This window comes from Dermacentor variabilis, chromosome 8 (genome assembly GCF_050947875.1).
Source record: "Dermacentor variabilis isolate Ectoservices chromosome 8, ASM5094787v1, whole genome shotgun sequence".
Lineage (NCBI taxonomy): Eukaryota > Metazoa > Arthropoda > Arachnida > Ixodida > Ixodidae > Dermacentor > Dermacentor variabilis.
This window is the reverse complement of record NC_134575.1, coordinates 138,353,074-138,376,724: the sequence shown is the minus strand read 5'-3', so window position 1 is coordinate 138,376,724 and position 23,651 is coordinate 138,353,074. Positions and strand designations below refer to the sequence as shown.

At 48.8% G+C, this 23,651-nt stretch overlaps 1 long non-coding RNA gene across 1 annotated transcript in view; it reads right to left on the bottom strand.

Moving 5' to 3' along the window:
* Window positions 1–20,833, bottom strand: part of LOC142591301 (uncharacterized) — a 31,916-nt gene extending 11,083 nt beyond the window's left edge. Inside the window, exon 1 of the long non-coding RNA XR_012830449.1 lies at window positions 20,721–20,833. This is a non-coding gene — a long non-coding RNA (uncharacterized LOC142591301). The remainder of the gene's footprint in view (window positions 1–20,720) is intronic.
* Between the last annotated feature and the right edge of the window lie 2,818 nt (window positions 20,834–23,651).

Sequence of the window (23,651 nt, the reverse complement as noted above, 5' to 3'; positions counted from 1 at the left end):
CCGGCTAACGTCGTACCTCGAAGACAACGGATATTTCCCAAACACTATGTTCAGTTTCAGGCAGAACCTGTCAACGCAAGATGTCTTCCTTCTACTCAAGGAAGACCTCATCGACCACCTGAATACCACAAGCAAATCATCGATTTTAGCCATAGACGTAAAGGGAGCTTTTGACAACGTCAGTCACGAAGCTATCCTCTGCAACCTCGAAGACCTGGGCTGCGGTTCTCGGACATACGACTATGTCAGGAATTTTCTCACGGGCCGCACGGCCACAGTTGGAATATACAACCTGCGCAGGGACAGTTTCCGACTACCGAGCAGAGGCACCCCGCAGGGTTCGGTCATATCGCCATTGCTCTTCAACGTCGCAATGATCAAACTACCCAGCCTCCTTGACGCGATACCAGACGTAAGACACGCCTTCTATGCAGATGATATCACGTTATGGACAAGGGCCTCAAACACTGGAACACAAGAAACACGCCTACAGGAAGCAGTAGATACCATCGAGAGCTACTTGCACAAATGCGGCCTCCGCTGTGCTCCCGAGAAGTCCGAACACCTCGACCTCAAGTCAAGAACGAAAGGCAGACCACCCGGCTACCATGAACTCGATCCTAACGTCACCCTCAATGGAACGCCCATTCCAAAAGCGGAAACCCTACGAGTTTTAGGGCTATACATACACAAAGACGGGTCCGGGGCGGCCACCCTCCCGCGACTACAGCGAACGCTATCACAGCTCAGGCATCTCGTCAGGAGAGCTGCAAGCCACAGAAGCGGACTTAAGGAACAAGACACGCTAAACGTGATGCAAGCACTCCTCACCAGTCGAATAACATACGGCACGCCCTACCTCGCGCTGCAAATGTAGAGGTAGAAAAAATTAACATTCAAATACGGAAAGCCATCAAAATCGCCCTGGGCCTACCATCTACGGCTTCGACTACGAGACTTCTCAAGATGGGCGTACACAACACCTGGCAAGAGCTAGCTGAGGCTCACAAAGCCAGTCAATTAGAACGACTGAAGCTCACGCTCACCGAAAGATCAGTGCTGCAACGGCTGAGCTGCGGTGAAACCTTTATAGCCACTATGGACCGAAAAGAAAGAATTCCTTCAAACCTCCGCGAATCCTTGTGCATAGCCCCAATTCCACGCAACATGCACCCCACGTACCACAAGGAAAGAAGACAAGCCCGAGTGGATGCTCTACGGCGAAGACACAGGCATGATCCGGACGCCAGATACACCGACGCAGCCAAATACCCGCAAAGAAACGCTTACACCCTGAGCGTCGTCGATTCTCAGGGCAGAGAGCTAGCGTCTGCCACAGTCCGTGCACAAAACCCCGAGACTGCAGAAGAGACGGCGATCGCCCTAGCAACTACCACGTGCATGGACGCAGCTGTCATCTTCTCCGATTCTCAAGCAGCCGTCAGGAACTACGCTAAGGGTCATGTGTCGACAGAAGCACTGAAGCTATTGAAGCACCGCAGTACTCCGATCCCCTACACCTGCGTGACATGGGTTCCTGGGCTCGAGGGGCTGGAGGGGAACGAAGCGGCACACGCCGCGGCCCGACGCCACACCTGCGGGGCCAACCCTTCCTACTCTCGAGACGCCCGGTCTGCGCCAGCGGAGCCAGAGACCGTACCCATCACGTACTCAGGGATCCTTCAACATCACAGGCTGGAACGCAGGGTGTACCCACCACCTCACCCAAAGCTCAACAAAGAAGAAAGCACTACACTCAGAAGACTGCAAAGTAATACTTATATCCACGGAATCATCATGCATAGACTGTACCCAACGCTACAAGGATACCACTGCCCAATGTGCGGCGTACCGGACACCTTAGCGCACCTGATCCTCGAATGTCCATGGCATCTAGACAAAGACGCATTGCCTTCACCGAGAGGCTGTTGCAACGCCAGATAAAGCGAAGACCTCATAGAAATGTGGGAGGCCAAGCTCGTCTCTGAGGACCTGGAACAACAACGACGTCTCGTTGCCAGGGCCAAGGAAGCAGCGAAGGCCAGAGGGTTCCTGGAATGAGGAGACCTCCCACCGAGAGTAGAACCGGGGCTTACCCCGGAATACTGTTTCCAAAATAACAGTTTATTCCTCCTTCTTCTCACATGTAGCTGCAAGACTTGTAATATTCGAGGAATTCGTATATTGTTGCGGAGAGGCTCAATTTCACCCTGTAAATGCACTTGTGGACACAAGTGCCAGCACCACTTGTAAAGCTTCATTGCATGGCCCACAATTTTTTACTAGTGTTGAGAGCCTTCAAAAGAATGTAGTATTTCGTACAATACATCGCTTTCTTGAAATATGGAAGGCAATTATACCGAGGAACGAGAGTACGCAGAAATCAATATCATCATCTTTATCAGTCGGAAGGCTGTTTCCTATATTACTGTGTTTATCCAAAGACGGCGCATATTTGCGGGCGTTATTAAGGTGTGTTAGGGAAGCAAGCGATGAAAAAAATAAGCTCCTGCGCCATTTTATGGTGTCCGCAGCTTCCGCCCAAACATGAAGAGTTTATTCTATGCACCTTTCAGGTAATTACTGCTGCACAGCCACCTGTAGCATGCTAGTCGTTTAGCAGGACATAATGATTTATAAATATGGGAGAACGCACGTGCAACTACCAGGTGTAGGCCAGCGGCACTGCAGTCATTCGTAAGGTTCAGTTTGGCGCGAAAGAAGTACATATAGGGTGTAAAGAGATTGAGGAAACGTACCATGACAATCAGACGGGTTTCTAAGGAACAGTTCGAATGTATAGGGGTCCGGCACACAAACACCCTCATATGTGTGGTCAACATGGGTCCATACTTCACCAGAGTAGACCAATTAAATTACCGAAATGGCCCACATAAACTGCCTTTTTGAGGGCGTACTGCACATGAAGAGGGCACAATATGGTTAATCCGAAAACTACAGCCACTTTTAAACCCGTGCTTGTTATGGCCTCACTGCCGTAATTTTCTCAATTCTCCACCGATGGCTGGCATTGGTCTACGCCGCGGGAATCATTAGGGGCTTTAAAAGAACGTTATAAACAATACAGGTTACCTCCATACCGCGACGCACAGATGCAATAGCAGGCACAATGCGCTTAAATAAGTGTTACGCGTATTTGAAGTCATTTTGACTTCAAGGTTTTACATCTGTCACTCCTGCGTTGCAACCTCAAAGCACCTCATTTTGAGCGTGCTAACGCTGCCAGATTATCCAGATGGCTGACAGGCAATAATTGTCTGACGCCACGCAGCGTATCCATAAATGATGCTGTTTCACTCGGATACAAAGCAGGCACATGACGCGACATTAAAAATGACAATGTTATCCCTGCAGGATTTTCGTGCGACACAAATGATAACAAGGAAACATGAATACGCGAAGAAAAACGAAAAAAAAATTCTCAGTGCCATTACACTTTGTGAAGAAGGACGACCAGCGATATTGTGTATCTGGGCCCCTTAATGGCGAACTGCACCTCATCCGCAAGTCGGCCCGGCATTGCGCTATCTTCGGGGTCGGCCCACGTATGGGGAGTGCTTAACGCTTACTTCACCTCCACTGCGGGTCTGCCCGGCTTTGCACTATCTTCGGGACCGGCCACGTATGGGCCGTCCTTAACGTCAGCTTCACCTCCGCCGCCAGTCGGCCCGGCATTGCACTATCTTCCGGATCGGCCCACGTATGGGGAGTCCTTAACGCCTGCTTCACCTCCGCCGTGGGTCGGCCCGGCATTGCACTATCTTCGGGATCTGCCCACGTATGGGGAGTGCTTAGCGGCTGCTTCAATTCCGCCGCGGGTCGGCTCGGCATTTCACTATCTCCTCCTTCGGCCAACGTATGGGGGAGTTTTTTGCTTACCACAACGACACGAAAATTTACTTGGACGGTAGATGTATACAGCTTCGCTGTAAAAAGACCTGTTCTTACTTATCACACGTCAACAATACGTTTTTCGTACCATGTTCGGAAACCACACGTATCAGTTGTATCAGCGCCGAAGACCAAATTACGTTTTTTGTCCGAGTGGCGGGATGGCCACCCCTAGGCTACTGCGGCTACGTCAGAGCAGTTTCGTCTCAAATCGTTTGCAGTAAGCATACTGCATGTCACAGATATAGAGCCTCAGCAGTGCTGCCACTACAAGCTCGTTACCAGCCAGATTCTTTCGGGCAGCGGGATGCCATCAGCTCTTGGTGAATTGCTATGAAGCCGCAAATAAGTGGCAGTGTTGCGAGCACCCATCTCATACCACATTATGCTTGGCATGGATGTTCTAATTGGTCTGCTAGATTCGCCTGTAATTTTTATTACGGTAGCGATTATATGGACATTACATGCGAATTTTCGTCATCGTCGTCGCCGTTGTCGTCAGTGTCGCCGTCGGCGTTGCCATGAGGTTGTGCATATATTTAAGTATATGTATGCTATATGTCATGCAATACTATATGACATGCTGTATATGTGGGTTATATAGCCACACTATTCTATCACTATAGTGCCTCATACCTGTTTTTACACCCTTTATCAAACTATTTCTCGCAATTGTGAGCGTGTGGGCCCAAAAACCAATGGGATGAAATATAGCAGTCACGGCGCATGGCTTTTCTTTTCAATTTTGTGAGACTACCAAATAATGAAGTGTAAAAACGTCTCAAGGCTCAAACTGAAAGTGAGGTAATTTTATTGGCGTGGTTCTTTCTAGGCTGCGCTGTCTTCGGGATGTGCCCAAGAAACAGGCTTTAAGCTGTACTATCTCCGGTATCGGCCCAAGAAATGTTTCAAGCATACCCGATACAGAAGCTTGATGATAAGTCGCTATCAAAAGTTTACCTTTATGAAATTACCGCAAATTAAATCGTCCGTCGACAGGATTCGAACAGAATACCTCTATCTCTACAGCTCAATCCTCAACCAATAGGCCATGGGCGCATGCCTTAGCAAACGGAATAGAACATCCTCAAGAATTATGCACGCGCAAGCCAAAGCGTTGAAAATGTTTGCGCGTTTTATGAAGACTCGAGGAAGTGGCCCGTCAGCTCTCTCTTGTGGCATCTGTTCCCGAGACCCCTACCACATTGGACAACCCGCTGCGTCGTGTCGTTCAGACGCAAGTCGCTGAGGCACTGCCATCCCCTGCGGCACCAGCGCACGTCACAGCGCCTCTCACTTACGCTGAAGCCGTGGCCCGCTAATATGCGCGACCGCCGCCAGCGCTAAGCGGCCCAATCACCAGCTTCTACTCGCCTCCACGTCCCATACACCCGGTTCACGTACCAGCATACCCACCTTCCGAACCTTCTCACAACCCATGGCGTACTCCGGACAAATGCCCCGTCTGCTACGCCTGCGGTATCGCTGGGCATGTTGCGCGCCACTGTCGCCACCGTGTAGGGTATTTTCGTCACGTCACGCCCCGCTTTGAATACACACCTCAACGACCAGAACGCCATGTTGACGCTGACGCTTCGGACTCTTATTCACGTCATGCCATGTTCAAGTAACGTTGGGTGCCTTCACCTCGCGCCGCTCCATTTCCCCCATCCTTCGGCAGTCCAATTCTCTGCAGAGGGAAAACTGACAGCCGCAGTTCCTGAGGCAAGAACTGCGCTGTCGTCGAAAATTTCAAGGCCTCATACTTTGCCCCCTAATAAAATCACAGTGTTTATTGATGGTGTCGCGACCAAAGCTCTTGTCGACACAGGAGCTGCCGTTTCTTTGATAAGTGAACTACTGTGCCACAAACTCAAAAAAGTGACGATACGGGTTCCTGACCTGTCATTACGGACGGTGAGTTCGCAGCGCGTTAAGCCTTCGGCCACGTGCGCCGCTCGTGTTTGGATTGAAGACGTTCCGTATATCGTCGAATTTGTCTTACTCTTGCATGCGACGCATGATTTTATCATAGGCTAGGGCTTTCTTTCGTACATCACGCGGTAGTCGACTGCGCTTGTGCACAACTGGCCCTGCATCCGTTCAATACGATAATCGCAGACCCTACGTGTCTGTCTCCTAAAGTGGTTGTAGCTGCCGACGTCGCCATTTCTGTGTTCTCGGCCGCTTTAGTGTCTGTCCGTCCTGCCTTAATCACTGATTAAAGTGCTTTTTTTACGCCTTCTGAAGATTGTTCCAGTCTCCGGAACCACGTACTTCCGTTTTCCGTCGTCCAACTTGCTGATTGCGGCGCAGATTACGCATGCAATACTTTTTCCTGCCCTTCAACTTTATTACACGGCGAATGCCCCGGCCATCTGAACACTTTTCATGCAATTGTCCCATCCCAGGCATCTTCTGATGTGACACTACTGCCTCTTGATGCAGTCACTTCTGCCACTGCACCCGCCAAACGTGACCAAGACATCTTATCGCACAGCATAGATAATGCCCTCACTCAAGCCCAGCGCCGCCAAGTCGTTCAACTACTTGAATGTTTTCGTGTGTCTTTTGACCTCGACCAGCCTTCCTTGAGGCGCACGTCTTCGGTTGTTCACCGTATTGACACTGGTGACCAAGCTCCACTTCGCCAGCGTCCCTACCGGGTATCACCGACCGAATGCCACATTATCAGCGACCACGTCGACGATATGCTGAAACATGGCCTGATTCAAGAATCCCACTGTCCCTGGGCTTCTACGGTGGTGTTGGTGCGTAAAAAGTTGGGTCGATAAGAGAGAGAGAGAGATAGAGGAAATGGGAAAGGCAGGGAAGTCAACCAGAGAAAAAGATCTGGTTTGCTACCCTACGCTGGCGAGAGAGGGGAGGGGAGGTAAAGTGGTAACAAAGTAGAGATAAGGAAAGAAAGGAGCATAGACACACAATCACAATCGGTCACTGTCACCGCATACTGTCACCGCACAGCACAGTAACACTTGCAGCACTATCAACACCTGTTCAGGCTACAGCCGCTTGTCCAATTCTGTCGCCCTCAAAAACCGCAACAGTGCCCTCGTCGCCCTCTGCTGCGATGGCTTGTGATGGCGGCATCTTAAAATAAGTTCCTATTTGAGAGGTCTTCGGTCAAAGCGCGCTATCGCGATTGCGAGTGATTGTCTCTGTAAATTATAGGAAGGACAGTCACAAAGAAGGTGTTGAAGAGTCTCCTCGTTACCGCAGTCCTCACACGAGGCGTCGTCGGCCCATCCAATTCGGTAAGCGAAAGATTTGGTGAAAGCCACGCCTAGCCATATTGGACAAAGCAGGGTAGCTTCGCGACGGCAGAGTCCAGCTTGAATGCAAAGGCGTAGAGAGGAGTCAAGATTGTGGAGTCAGTTGTTTTGAAAACTTCCTGCGTTCCACAAGGAGAACGTGGTGTCACGGCTGAGCATTCGAAGTTTTCTAGCGGCATCTGTCCTTGATAACGGTATCGGGGTTTGCGTTGATTACAGCCGACTGAACAAGAATATACGCGAGGATGTCTATCCCCTACCGCCTTCAAGGAGCCGAATATTTCTCGTCGGTGGATGTGAGCTCCGGCTACTGGCAATGCCTATGGCTGAATCCGACCACCCAAAAACGGCTTTTGTCACTCCTGATGGTTTATATGAATTTAATGTGATGCCTTCCGGCCTTTGCAACGCGCCTGCAACTTTCGATAGGATGATGGGCTCTATTCTCAGAGGATTCAAGTGGCAGACTGGTCTGTGCTACATAAACGATAAAAAGCAAAAATCTGCAGAAAATATTCTGCAAATATTTGCTCTCACATCACTCGCCTTGAACAAGTTCTCGAGTGTCTCACTGCTGCATGGTTGCAGCTAAACTTGAAAAAAAGAAATGTAATTTTGGGGCCCGTAAACTTGCGATCTTAGGCCACGCAGTCTAGAAAGAAGGCAACTTACCGGATCCTGCGAAGCTTCGTGCGGTTGCCGATTACCCCAAGCCCTGCAATCTAAAGGAGCTCCGTAGCTTCATCGGCTTATGCTCGTACTTCCGGTGTTTCATCCGCAGTTTCGCCTCCATTATCGCCCCCTCGACGCAGCTTCTTGCCGGCAGCACTGAAATCTCAACTTGGCATGCCGAGTGTGATGAGTCATTTAGAACGCTTCGCCTACTCCTAACATCGCCTCCAATAATGCGTCGCTTTGATCCTAGCGCACCGACTGAAATCCACACGGACGCTTGTGGTATCGGACTTAGTGCCGTACTCGCCCAACGCAAGCGTGGATTTGACGAGTATGTTGTGGCATATGCAAGCTATACACTAACAAAGGCAGAGTCAAATTACTCCGTAACGGAAATGGAATGCTTGCCCATTGTTTGGACAATCAGTAAATTTCGTACTTAGCTTTACGGTCGTCAGTTTGAGGTTGCCATCGACCCCCATGCCCTGTATTGGTTTTCATCGTTGAAAGATCCCACTGGACACCTCGCTCGCTGGGCTTTACGCCTTCAAGAATGTTATATTCCTGCCATTTATCGCTCGGGCAGAAAACTCTTGGACGTTGACGCCCTCTCCCGTTCGCCCCTACCTTCTGAACCTGTTTGCTGAACAACTTCCGCCTGCGATTCGTCATCCCTTGCCATCACCGACATACCAGTGGAATAGTGCAAAGATCCCTGTATCCCATCGCTGCCTGACCATATATTTCGAGCTTCACCTGACTCACTCTCACGCACCCTTCGCCTTCAAGCTCCACACTTCGCCTTTCGCGAACGCTTGTTGTACCGTCGCACTTAACCGATGGCCGCGGGTGGCTCCTTGTAATTCCTCGACATCTGCGCTCAGACATTTGCAGCGTTTTCCACTATGACCCCCAATGTGGCCACGCTAGCAGACACAGAAAGTACTCCCGTCTTCGCCTACGCTACTACTGGTGCGGCATGTATCGCTACGTTCACCAGTATGCTCAGAGATGCCGTACGTTTCAGCGCCGCAAGACACCTCCTCACAGCACCGCCGGTCCTCTACAGCCATTGCCTTGCCCTACCCAACCGTTCGACTGCGTTGGAGTCTATCTTTTCGGTCCCCTTCCAAACACTCCTGATGGCCACCATTGGGTCATTGTGCCGTTGACCACCTCACACGGCATGCTGAAACCTCGGCACTGCCAACCACTACCGCGAAAGACGTTGCTTACTTCCTTATTCATGACGTCATACTGCGACACCACGTGAATTACTAAGCGACCGAGGCCGCGTGTTTCTCTCAAACGTCATCGAAGCCCTCTTAAAGGAATGTCAAATTGTACATCGCACCGCATCAGCCTACCATCCTCAGACTAATGGCATGACGGAGCGTTTCAACCGTACCCTTGCCGACATGCTGGCGATGTACGTGTCCGACGATCACACGAATTGGCACCGCGTACTTCCATTCATAACTCTGCCGCCAAAGCTACCACTGGTTTCTCACCTTTCTTTTTTATCCATGGATGTGAACCATCATAGCGCATATACAGAATCCTGCCGTACCGACCTGACGTTCCTAAAGCGAAACCTGTTTCTGAAGCGGCTGCTTATGCAGAAGAATGCCGTCAACTGGCGTGTTCGTTTACCACGCAGCACCAATGTCGTCAAAAATCTCGCCATGACGCCTCTGCATCTACTGCCCACTATTCCCCCGAAACGCTGGTTTGGCTAGGGGTTGCATCCACCACTCTCGGCCTTTCTACCAAGCTCTTGTCCAAACACCACGGTCCTTACAACTCCTAGAGCAAACGTCGCCCGTCAACTATGTCATCGAGCCGGTCGAGCCAGCTCCCGACAATAGTTTCCGAGGGCGCGAAACAGTTCATGTCCTGCGCCTTAAACCATGCTACGACCCGCCTGTGCTGTCTTCTGCCTACGTCGCCAGGTTGGCTCCTTTCTACCTGGGGAGTGTTGTACAGGAGCACTTCGGCGCCAGTTCTGTGACAGCACAGAGGAAGAAGTTGACGTTCGTGTGTGTCTCACTCTATCGGTTTTTTGGGCTGTAGCAGCCTTGTGTTAGTGGTCCTTTTCCAGACGCCGTGCTCGCGTTGCTGAGACGAACACGCCTGTTACACTACCATCAACGAGTAACGACAATTCTAGCAGGCCAAAAGACGACGTGTCTTGCATCCATTCGCCAGGCTTCCCATTACTGCCGCAACTTCGACGTGTCAAGATCAACCCGCGCAGCAGCATGCGTAGCCATCAAAGGACGTGGGGGCGAATCGTTCGACGTGAATTGGAAGCGATGGCACCCGCAGCTTTCCGTTCAGGTAGTCCTGATGCTACCCCTTTTTCTGTTCCCCTCGTACAAGCTATCATTTGCACGGAACTTGAAAACGTTGCTTTACATTCTGTCTGTGCTGTCGCCAACCCCGGCTCCAATGAACGCCCTTCTACTATTTTCGCTCCACCCCGACGCTTCTGTACGCGTTATCGCAACCTGAATGAGTGGAGAACTGCGGACGACTAGCCAATATGTTCACCTGTCGCCGCACTGGTAATTTCGCCCGATACTGTCACAACTCGTGGCCCTGAACACCTCGTACGCCGACCAACCTGAGCCATTTTGATGGAAATGCCTGCAATGTTTCGCCCACCGCAGAGTCTAACAGCGCTGACAACTCTGCTATGAACACGTGCTACAGTTACTCACCATCGCCGCGCGGTACAGCAATGTCGTTCAAGGGCGATCCACACGACGGACCAAGTCTGCGGTACGATCGGTCACGGCCCGCCGCGGCCCGGTCCAACGCAGAGCACATTCACACGGCGGACCGCCATAGCAGACGGTAGAGCAGACCAACCAGCTACACTCTCGGCCAGAGTGTTATCATTTTTATCATTCCGGCTCGAGTCCCACCAAGCCGGGAACTGCTAAACGAGGGATACAAAATAAAAAACCTCCTCGTAACTCCAAGAGGACACGGTGTTTAAAAAATATATCTGCTGCACGCACGTGTAGGTGGAACGGCGGACATGAAACGATTGGCTTGTCTGGCTTTTGCTAAGCCGAAAACTAGATAGGATTTGGCTGAAGACACTCTGTTGCCGGACAACATTCGTTGGCTACGCCAAAATCGCTGCGGTTTGCATGCGGTCCGCCACCAAAACGGAAGCGGGAAAAGCCTCGGCGATTTGTTGGACCGCGCGGGCCGCGGTCTTGCGCGTGCCAACGGCGGTACGCACGAACTGGCCACGTCCTATCACGTGATTCGCGGACCGCTGTCCAAAAGAGCAATTTGGTCCGTCGTGTGGATCGGCCTTCACCGGATACACGTCGCCAATCTTCCCGTTTGCCGCAGCCACGTCGCCTTTCGTCCCAGGGACTTTTGGCCGCACCCTTTCGGAAAACTAAGAAATGAAGCCCTCAGTGGTGGGGCTGCATTGATTACTACTGCAGCAAATCCTCTGTATGCGACCACAAAGAGAAGTGTAATTGACGTTAAAATAGACAGTGTACCGGTCCACGCACTCATCGACACTGGAGCCCACGTGTCTGTGATGAGCGCTTGCCTACGTAGATGTTTAAAAAAGGTCCTCACTACAGCAGCTTCACAAGGGATTCGTGTGGCCGACGGCGGCGTGCTGGTTTTTCTTGGAATCTGTACTGCGTGTTTAAGTATAGCCGGTGGCTGTACTGCTGTTCTGTTTGCTCTGATCGACAACTTCCCTCACGACGTTATCCTTGGATTGGACTTTTTATGCAATCATTCTGCTCTCATCGACTGCGCAAGCGGCGTTCTTCAGTTAGAACTGCCTCAACTCGCCGATAATCCGAGCACCGCCCATCGCACTTGTGCTCCCTTCACGAGGTCCGTCTGTCAGCCGAGGCAATTACTTACGTCACTTTGACCGTCCAGCCACAGGTTCCTGACGGTGAATATGTGCTTTGCCCCATCATCGACGTGCTTTTGAACTGAAACGCAGCTGTTCCGCACACGCTGGTAACGGTTACTAAGAACGACGTCGTTCTACGGCTTCTGAATTCCAGCCTGTGCCCTCAAGTGCTTCCGGCTGGCATGTTCTTGGCCAGCGCTTCTAGTAGTTCCGAATTTGACACTGAGAGTCTCAAGACCGAGAGTGGTTTATTAGTGCCAATTGCAGCTCACAGCTCTGGTTCCTTAATGGATGACTTCTAGAAAATGATTGCGCGTGACCTCACCTTTGCACAGTCCACGGACGTGCGTATTCCGCTCGAATCGTACAGTGACATCTTTGATTACAGCAATGGGCCTTTAGGCTACATATCTGTTGTTCACTACCGTATAAACACTGAAGAGACGGATCTTATTCATTGGCGTCCCTATTGTGTATCGCATGCTGACCATTGAGGCATCCGATCAGAAGTGGACAAAATGCTCCGCAAAGGGGCCGTAGAGCCATCAGTGAGCCCTTGGGATTCGCCTGTCCTTGTAAAGAAATGAGATGACATCTGGCGTTTCTGTGTCGAATATCGCCACTAAAACAAGATCATGCGAAAAGACGTCTGCCCTCTAACACGTATCGATGACGCCTTGGACTGCTTGCACGGAGCTAAACACTTCTCAACCATCGATCCACGATCAGGCTACTGGCAGATTTCAGTTGATGAATTGGACCGCGAGAAGACGGTTATCAGTTCAAAGTCACGCCCTTTGGCCTATGCGATGCTGCTGCGACATTTGAACGTATGATGGACTCTCTTCTGCGAGGATACAAATGGACCCCCTGTCTTTGTTATCTTGACGACGTTATTGGTTTTTCTCGCACGTTCGGCAGCCAGTTACCCGACTCGCGGCCATTCGTGCGGGCTGCCGGGAAAAGTTCTTCCGGGACATCCGGGTAAAGTTCGCGCCGTTCGCAGCTTCCCTTTGCCACGTTCTGCTTCTGATGTGCGCTACTTCGTCGGCCTGTGTGCGTATTTTCGCCGTTTCGTCAAAAACTTCGGAGACGTTGCTCGATCTTTGACAGAGCTTCTAAAGAAAAACACGCCATTCTCTTGGGGCCTGAAGCAGGCTCACGCATTCCCTGCTCTGATCGTGTTCCTGACCACCCTTCCTAAGCTGGTCCACTTTGATCCAGCTGCACCGACCGAAGTCCACACTGACGCAAGCGGCTTTGGCATCGGCACTGTGCTCGCCCAAAACAAAATGGCACGGAGTGCTTGATAGCTTACGCCAGCCGCCTGCTGTCACCTGCCAAGAGAAATTGCTTCATCACCGAGCAGGAGTGCTTGGCGTTAGTTTGGGCTGTCGCGAATTTCCGGCCATATTTGTACGGCCGCACGTTTTCGGCCGTTGCAGACCACCATGCACTCTCCTGGCTGTCTTCCCTCCGGGACCCGACAGGAAGGCTTGGTCGCTGGCTTTGCGGCTCACGGAAATTTTCATTTATTGTCAATTACAAGTCTTGACGCCTCCACATGGACGCTGACTGCCTCTCTGATCACCCCGTAGATTTTCCTGATCCTGCTGCGCATGATCCGGTGAGTGGCGTGATGTCTTTTACTGATATGACCCTCATGCGCGCTAAACAACTACGCGACGAACCCTTACAGTCCATCATCACCGGAGTGCAATCTAGCAACATCGACGGCACGTGCCGATTGTTCGTGCTGCAAGACGGCATCCTCGACCGCCGCAATATCAACCCTGATGGCTCCGAGTTTCTCCTTGTCTTTCTTCGTCATCTGCGATCCGTCGCTCTCGAACAACTTCACGATGCACCGACGGCAGGACACCTTGGAGTTTTGCGTGCATACAACCGTGCACGACGCCGGTTCTTCTGGCCGGGTTTCCACCGCTCTGTGCGTCTTCACGTCGCAACTTGCGAACTGTGCAGAGCCGGAAGAAACTTCCCCTGCCACCTGTCGGATGAGTCCATCCAATTCAAGTTCCATCTGAACCTATCTTTCGCGGATGCCTTGATCTGCTTGGCCCTTTTCCGATGACGGCTAGAGGGAATAAGTGGATCGCCGTCGCTACTGATTACGCGACACGCTACGGCATCGCAAAGGCGTTTCCGACTAATTGCGCAACAGATATCGCCGATTTCCTCCTTCACGACCTCATTCTTCACCACGGTGCAGCTGGATAGTTACTTACAGACCGCGGCCGCTCGTTCTTGTCTCAAGTTGTCAACGACCACCTCCGCTCTTGTGCCACTGAGCACAACCTGTCCACCGCCTACTACCCATAAACGAACGGTCTTACAGAACGTCTCAACCGAAGAATCACAGAGATGCTGTCGATGTAGGTCTCCAATAATCACCGCGACTGGGACGCCACGCTGGCCTACGTGATGTTCGCATATGGCTCGTCCCAACGTGACGTCGCAGGATATACACCCTTTTATCTTTTGTATGATCGCGATACCACTTTGCCCTTTGGCGCCATCTTCCCTTCTGTGCCACGTGTTGTACCTGGGTACACTTGTGTAGTCATCGATCGCGCTCACGTGGCACGTCAAGTCGCCCGATCACGTTTATTAGCCTCGCAGCATATACAAAATAGTTATGACCAGTGCCATCGTGATGTTAAGTTCGTGCCAAGTGCTTGGGTGCTCCTTTGGTCACCATGTCGTCGGGTTGGCCTCTCCCGGAAGCTTCTCTCGCTACACAGAGCCTTATGAAGTCCTAAGTCAAGTTAACGACGTAAATTACGAGATTTCGCCGTTTCAGTTTGATGCATCCTCAAGTCCAACGCCTGTTGACTCCGTGCATGTTTCGCGGCTGAAGCCGTACTTCGCTCGCAATTCTTTGCCTACCATGAGCCGAGACGGCGCTTCACCACCCGGGGCTCCTGTTACGGAAGGATTAAAGAAAATAGAGGAAAAAGACCGCAGGACGCTGGCTGCTGCATGTTGTTGGTGGTCAGCCATCTTAACTACTCTGACTCATCTTGTATATATATTGTAAATACAGACTTTCTATATTCCCAACATCACCGTAACAATTCTTTGCCAGCAATGACATCAATGCTTCGCTATAAGGGTTACAATGGAAACTTTTTTTTTATGAAAACGTACGAGTTCAGCCTAGGTGGCGTTTCCCGGCATTCCAAATCACAGCGCTCAACTGGATAGAGGAAAGAATAAGTGATTAAGAAGACCTGACTACCAACTATATATAAAGTTTTTTTCAGTTTTCTCTCTACCTCTCTCTCTTCTCTCTCGCAGTTTTTCTCTCTACCTGCCTGTGGTTTACCGTGCCCTCGTTTTCGTCTTCACGATGGTGGGCCTTGAGCCTAAGCTCCCAATCCAACTCTCTGCTGATGTACCTAATAAACGTAACTTTTATGGTGAGGACATCGTAACCTTCATCTGTCTGATCCTCAAGGAGTTGGGAAGGCGATCGCTATTTGTAGGGGCAAGGTCGTGAGGTTGGAGCAAGTGATGCGACTTTACTGAAGTGAGGCTAAATGCTTAGGTAGCGATTGAAGCCGGTAATGTGATCGGCGAGTGCTTAGAGCTTTTTTTTCGGGAATGAATTCACACAAAAAAATGGAAATCATCACTTTATGATGCCCCAGCTCCCGCGACAGCGGGAGCTGGAGCTGCAATGTGCCGACGGCAACGTTCTCTGGACTGTCGGCCCGCGGTCATATGCGCCCATTCTGACTGGCTTTAACAAAGTCAAATTTTTTGAAATAGCAATTATGTGGACACTCCGGGCGTATTTCCACCGGAGTCGTAGCCGTGATGTTCCGCATATGTTGAAGAGCGATGAGATAGCGGCATTTCGCCGTACACTGTAGGTGCCGGTGAAAGCGTAAAGAGAAAGTTGGTGGATTGGCTCATCGCACACAAAGGAGGAAGGCGGCGAGGAGGCGTGCCGCCCGCGATCGCGCGCACGGTGCTTGGTAGGAAACAGCTGCGGCACTTGTGGCTCCAACACGCGCCTCAAACAATATCGAGAAGTCTTGGAGGGGAGAGGGCTGCCATGGACATACCCACGGCACGCACCAGAGTAATTATAGACCACACGCACGTCAGGAAAATGCGGGACTTGAGACCCCCTGGCCTACGGCTTTTAAAGCGAGGCATTTTCACTCCTTCCTTCGACTGTCCGCAGCTGCTGCTGTCTGGAGGTGGTTGAGAGCGTGTATATTGCACATCGTATTGAAGGGGAGAGGGGCCAAGGAGACCTGTTCAGCAAGAGCTCCCGCGGCGTAGCCACAATGCCATCTGGAGCTTAAATTGCTGTTGCTGCAATGCCCGATAGAACTCTCCTGGCCGTCTACACAATGCCCTCTGGACAGCTGTATTCGCGCGTCAGCGCCCAGAAAAAGACATTGCAGATGGTGTAGCGCTAGCCTTTGTACTCACGCGCAAGAGTCAAGAGAAATAAAAGAATCGTACAGGGGAGATAGAATCGCACTGGGGAGTCAGAGGGACGAGACATTGAATGGGCAAAGCAAATGCAGTCATGACTCGGGTGAATAGCAAGGATGGCACTCTTCGCTCATGACAACTTGTACATCTGCATTCGTTTTTCCTACGTACAGCGACAGACTGGAATGATTTGCCTGAGGAGGCAGCGGATCACTCCAGTGCGACTGCGTTCAAGACTGCCATCGAACACCTTCTTCTTGGGAGGTGCCCACCCCCTCATGTAAAACCCCTCTTCAGTGGAATTTGAGGAATAAATAAATAAATAAATAAATAAATAAATAAATAAATAAATAAATAAATAAATATGAGAGAATCAAGAGAATACGGAATGCACCGTTAGAAAGCATGATAAGATTGTGGTCTCATAATAAAGAAAACATAACTACTAGACACGGCTAAATTTGCGGACAAACTAGAAAAAAAAAATTTTTTTCGAGGTACCGTACGGCACATTTCTGCTATTGCTGATAACTAAACAGAGGGTAAGGTGCCCATGCGGACAACTGAAGCACGGTACGCAGATGCAAACTCGTTTTGAAAGCCCCGCAGCGTCAAGACCACGGAGTAAGATGTAAGGGCGAAGATGATGATAGGCACGCAAACCGACACTTCAGACGCGATGCGACATGTCGTGTGAGGCGACGATAGTGCTGAGCTTCTTGCAGGCTACGAACGATGGCGCACGACAACACCTCGTGCAAACACGTCTGGCTGTGTGCTCTTTGCACTATGTAGACTTTGGCAAGTGGTGTACGCAAGGTAACACATAATATGACATCACGATTTCGTATTCCATCTACATTACCGCCAAATGCAGCTGATCAACGCTAAACGGGCATGAAGCTTCGCTTTGATCGATTGCCACTGTGCGTAGGGTCTGTAATTTTACTTATGGCATTTAACGTACAATATGTTTATAAAAAAGTTCGAAGTTTCTAAACAAGAAGGGCCTGAGGATTTGCACAGGACAGACAGCATATTTGATATTCCGCTTGTATCTCCATATAACTAGCAGCGTTGAACAGCAACCCTCTGCAAGTCGTCAGTAGTAGGTCTGTCATCATAACTTGCCAAGTGATCAGCCGTAAACGAACAGTAATCGTCTATAAGTGGGCAAAGAACGCTTCACTTTAAGAAGCGGCAGCACACATTTCGGACGTTTCCAGTATCGCCGAAATACTGCATTATTTCTGATCATGATATAGGAATGATTTACGTTCCTCGTCCACAGACCCTCGCAGGCTTCACCGAAAGCTCCAAAACCTTCACTTACGTCAGAACCATCATCAGTGAAGTTAATGAAACCAGCGAACCAATGCACACTGAATCATCATCATCATCCTGGTGACACCCACTGCAGGGCAAAGGCCTCTCCCATACTCCTCCAACTACCCCGGTCATGTACTAATTGTGACCATGTTGTCCCTGAAAACTTCCTAATCTCATCCGCCCATTTAACCTTCTGCCGCCCCCTGCTACGCTTTCCTTCCCTTGGAATCCAGTCCGTAACTCTTAATGACCATCGGTTATCTTCCCTCCTCATTTCATGTCCTGCCCATGCCCATTTCTTTTTCATGGTTTCAACTAAGATGTCATTAACTCGGGTTTGTTCCCTCACCCAATCTGCTCTTTTTTTTTCTCTTAACGTTACACCCATCATTCTTCTTTCCGTAGCTCGTTGCGTCGTCCTCAATTTAAATAGAACCCTTTTCGTAAGCCTCCAGGTTTATGCCCCGTACGTGAGTACTGGTAAGACACAGCTGTTAAACACTTTTCTCTTGAGGGCAACCTGCAGCAACCTGCATAATGGCAACCTGCAGTTCATGATCTGAGAATGCCTGCCAAACGCACCCCAGCCCATTCTTACTCTTCTGATTATTTCAGTCTCATTATTCGGATCCGCCTACGCTACCTGCCCTAAGTAGATGTATTCCCTTACCACTTCCAGTGCCTCGCTACCTATCGTAAATTGCTGTTCTCTTCCGAGACTGTTAAACAGTATTTTAGTTTTCTGCAGATTAATTTTTAGATTGTTGTGTTCATATAGGAGGTTGTGGCCAAGTACTGCACCAGGGTGGCCAATCCTGCTCTGGTGAGGGAGTGCGTTACCGGTTCTGGTCACCGGGATCAGGCCACACTCCAGGCCTGTTTTATGCAATTTTATCAACACCCGAATTTTTTTTAATCCAGTGGAAAATTGCGGGGCACCGGCATTCGAACCACGTTCCTCTTGCACACGAGGCGGATATTCTACCTCTACGCCATCGCTGCACCTGCACACTGAATAACTTATGTCAAAGTAATGTAGAAATTTATGAATTTATAATGTAACATAATTTGCGCGATCATCTTAATACTTCGTTCTAATAAAACATTTACTCCAACAAACACTGTATCATTCCTGCTGCACACCCCTTTTATAGAAACAGATTCTTCCTGTGTCAGCAAGTGTAACGCAAACGCACTGCTTGACACTGGATCACTCTGGTTCTCTATTCACCGGTCTCCCGGGGACTCCTGGAGGACTTGTCAAGCCACTTGCGAAGAGTTGGATGGCATTCTAAGAAGCGCTGGTTTCAATGCTATGAAGCTCAAGCACACTTGCAGGGGCAGGAAACGTGCTTTTTCTTGCTGTAGTCCACTGACACATACTGGAAGCAGCGCTGACTGCTTCGGTGCCGCGCTGGTTTCCCTACGCAAGGAGTAAGTGCCGTTGAATAATAAAGACAGATTTAATCCTATAGCGAAGCTGTATGTGGCCAGGCTTCCATGCATTTTTCGTGTTTGTTCATGAACAATAAAAGGGTGAAAGCCGGCCCATCCCTGAGACAGTGAAATACCGGGCCGACCCCCGTTGGAGGTGAACCAGGCTTCAAGCACTCTGCCCATAATATTATTATTATTAATAAATACTAATAAATGAAACAAATACATTTAGATGCATTGTTTCAAGTGGATGGGTGTACTGAAATCGTTATGAGCACCAATGGACTCGCAAGCAGGGGGCGTTGCCATATACACAACATATACAACCATACAGCCCATCTACGCGCGATCGGTACTTCTTGGCTTGGGAATCAACAAGTATCACGAGGAAAAATCACTCAAGAGTTCAGCTTTGCGTCCGTGATCATGAATAAATGATTTTGTTTTTGTGCCCGCAGAAGGAGTGGTGTGCACCGACGGAACGACTTGTAAGCATACACATTAGTGCTAACGCCGAAGGCCACACTCACCGTTGCTTCGGTCACTCAGGTGTGTGACGACACAGACCTCCCGATTGATGCGCATTATTGAACAAAGGTGAGAAATTTCCTTGGTGCATCGCATACGTATTTTGACAACTTCACGGGACTTTGCGGGTCCTTCGATAGAGCTGCATGAGAGCACCCTACCTGACATGGCGGCTTTACTGGCATAAGGCGCTTCCAGCAGGCGACAGTACAATAGGTGGGTGCTCGTGCATCTGCATTCCTCTAATGGCACTATAGCGAACAACGATATTCTCAGCCTGTTGAGGAACAAGAAACGTGAGGAACAAGAAACGGCCATCAAAATCAAAAGTAACAGTGATTGTGGCGTCTCGGGTATGGCAGCCCATTTTAGTTTTTTTTTTAAGTTAAAATACTAATCGTGAAAGAAAATCGGCTCTGTAGGAATTGACAACGTCCCATCCGATACCGACATTTTCTTCTGCCTGGCAGAGGCTTCAGTTTTAGTTGAGCGAGGAAAGCGCATCTACTATGTCTGCTGACGTGGTAACTTATTCGCAACCAACCACATTCTGGTGTATTGTTTAACGCGCATGCGTTGCTATCCAGCTCTTCCAATCGGCGGCGTTTGTCAGGCCGCGAAGCAAGCGAAAGAAATTAATGCATGGCGTAGCGGTAGGGTACTGGGCTTGAGGTCTGTGACTAAGGCGTTCGCGTAGTAAGTGTGCCACTCTTTATTTTTTTATTCCACTAGAGTGCTTTTTCTCACTCTTCATTTAAAATGTGAAATATGGTAGGAAGAAATCTCTTTTTTCCTAAAGCTTTCTCTATAGCTGTTTTTGGCATCAGTACCCATCACCTCGCAGAATGCCGCGCCACTCCAGCGCTCCAGTAACCAGCACGACATTGAGTCCATAATCCGAGATGGCAATGGATACTGGGACCCAGTGACATTTAGCCTTGTAAGAAGGACACCAGTAGTTTGCATACACACTATAACTGCGGTTGCCGTTCCGCTCCTGAAAATTATCACGATTCGAGAGAACTCTTCACCCAAGCAGACAACAATGTTTTGCATGAGTACACGCTCAAATGACTTTCTGGCTGATACAGTTCTTCGTATTTCTAAAGCCCGCGTATGCGTCAAGGAATAACGATGAATAAAGAAAGGAAATTTAGAGCACGTACGAGAGCATTCTTTAAAAGAAAGTAGCAGACACAATGATGGCAAATATCTGTGACTGCGCGGCCTAGGTTTTTGCAGCTGTCTGCTGTGGGGATTCGCCGATAACAAATGCCGGATGTGTGCAACCCTGAAGCGAACTGCGCAGCAGATGGTATGAAAGCGGTAAAGTGCTTCGCGCAGTTCTGCACACACTTTCTCCAATCTCGCCGCTCATCGCACTTGTAAGGCGTTGACAATTCGTGCCGTCGACGCTCGCGCAATATGTTTCCGGAAAGTCGGAAGGCTCCATGTTGTACCCACAAAGAAGGCTAGGGAACTTAAAGACAGTACATTTGAGTTCGCGTGGTACGTCAACAAGAGTGGAAGAAATCCGCCGTGTGAGGGCAAGGAAACATTATGCAGTCTTAGTTATAATGGGTAAATGGAAACGGTGGTAAAGGAAATTCTTTCTCGTCGCACTTCTTTTTAAAGTCTCGGAAAGCATCTCTGGATGACTATCGATGTTATTCAGACTATGAATGAATTTATGTAAAGGCACACAGTATCGCCACCACGTGTCATGCTTGTGATGTCGGGTTTCTCTCTAACGCTTCTTTATGCACACGCTGCGTCCCCTCATGGCGCCGCTGCTACGTCCAGCTCAAGTTGTGGCACGTGGCCTCTCTTCTACTACAGGAACAGTATCTCTCCTCCCAACCAATAACTTCGTGTTGCAAGATTTTGTTCCTATACGTTCTGTTTTTCGTCACTCGACCAAAAAAGAAGCTCTCGCAGTTCGATTGGTTTTGCGCTATTTCGGATTATACATCAATGCAAGAAATTGATGTTTTGTACAAACCGCCGAACACTGACTACATTTCTGACCCTATCGGAGCCTAGGCGCACGCTATTCCTATTGCATAAATAAAATTCAGTGGTTAGACATTCAAGTACTTCATCGTGCGGGCAGCGCCTTTACATATGTAGATGCCTTGGCTCGTTTGGGCGTGGAAATTGCAAACGAATATTGCAATATTGCAAAGCTCTGCGAATGATCTAACGACCCTCAGTTATAGAATTGCAAGTTTGTTGTGCCTGAGACCATAATACTAAAAGTAATTCGCGTGTTTCGTAACAGCCCTGACCTCGGAGAGCGTGGCGCACTTAGAATAAGGTTTTTGCAAAGATTAACTTTGGAGAATATGACAGAAAATGTAGAATATTATGGGAGATCCTGTCATTCGCAGCAGGTAAACAAGGCGAAGTGTAGTCCATGCAGTTTGATCTGTATGGGGGCAGCGCACGATGCAAGATATAATTATATCATTATAATTGGCCTCCTGAACAGAGAAATAGTATCTATTCGTCTCTGAAACAACCTTCTGTATAGCATTGCTTCGCTCAGAAATTGCGATGCCTTTTTCATTAATTTAGTCAAGCATTTTATACACAGAATGCGCAGCGTTGAGTTAGTACGCAGGTAATTATCAGTCCCATTGCGTTTACGTTTTCAATGCATTGTCACACGTTATGTCATGTTTTTTTATTTTTTAAAAACATTACGCAGTGTATAATGTCTCAAAGCAAATTAGCTTGCTGCGTTTCTTCAATACTTCTGGCTGTTGATTATGCAATGCTTATCTGTTCAGTCCTTTGTATTTTTTTTCTTTTGGACATCTTTCTATAAATATGCAAATTTCTTCGTTTCGTCTCAATTTTTCAATCATTTTATGCATTGATATTTTTTAACGATTGTATTTTTCGATAAATTGTGATAAAAAATAAAATAAAGTTTCATTGACAAAGAACCTGCATTCATAAGCAAATAGTACGAGCAGATGGCTGATAGCTATGACATCACGCTGCAATGCGGCGCTCCATGCCACTTGGAGGGAGACCTAAGCGTTGAACGTTCATCCCCGAAACAATTGAAAACAATTGAAAGTTCAGTCAATTGAAGACACAAACCTAAAGGTTGTGGTAGCCGACCATATTAGCACGCGTACCATGAGTGCCATTATGGCTTCATGAATGGGTGAAGCCGTAATACGCCACATTCTCGAAGCACTCAAGCTCAGTTGCTGCAAGGAGACCAGAATTTTGTAGAAACTCAAGCTGGCTGAATATCGGAGAACAAACCATGACTGTAGTGTGTGCTGCCGGGAAAGGACGTTTCGATCATAGAAGCGGCACGGCGCAAATGTTACGGATGTCACAGTGAGACACTCCGTGCATGTTGAAAATGACTTCCACGAAGTGTCACTAGAATTTGAGGGCCTTTTCTGGCTGCGTAAACATTGCACTTCAAAGGAAGGCTCAATACAGTTGTGTACATTCTCAACTGACAGGTGGAATTGGGCCCAGTAAACAGCTTTTTTTTAGTAATTACCATAAGACGGCAGCTTAAAAAAAGAGGAAAAGTATGAGGGATAGTGCCTTATATAATTCCCTCAAGTGGAAGCTCTGTGAGAACTAAACTTTTAGCTTTACTACAACAAAACTCCTATGCATCTTTGATGTTTACATCGACTGAAGTAATGTCCCCAGGACCATCTTCTAAATTAGCTTAATAATATGGACTGATTGATATCATATCTCTCCCAAATGTTAACCTAATATTGCGGAAAAGAGAGTAGCAACCATACTAAGTCCGCTACGCCCTTGCCATGACAAGGCTACTATAGTCGTCACCGGATAGCACAATACCCAGCTCTACATGGTATAGAATTGTCCATAATGTATATTTTATTTATTTATTTTATTTATAAAATACTACACAGAAGTGCCAATCAGGGTAAGCAGAATACACAAGATTATTTACACAGAGCAGGATAAAACAAGTGTGTAGCAACTTTTCACGCAAATTCTTCGGTCATAAGGTACACAATTAAGAAAAATTCTAAATTCATTATAATAAAACTATAATTATTACACGAAATAACAACAATATTTGC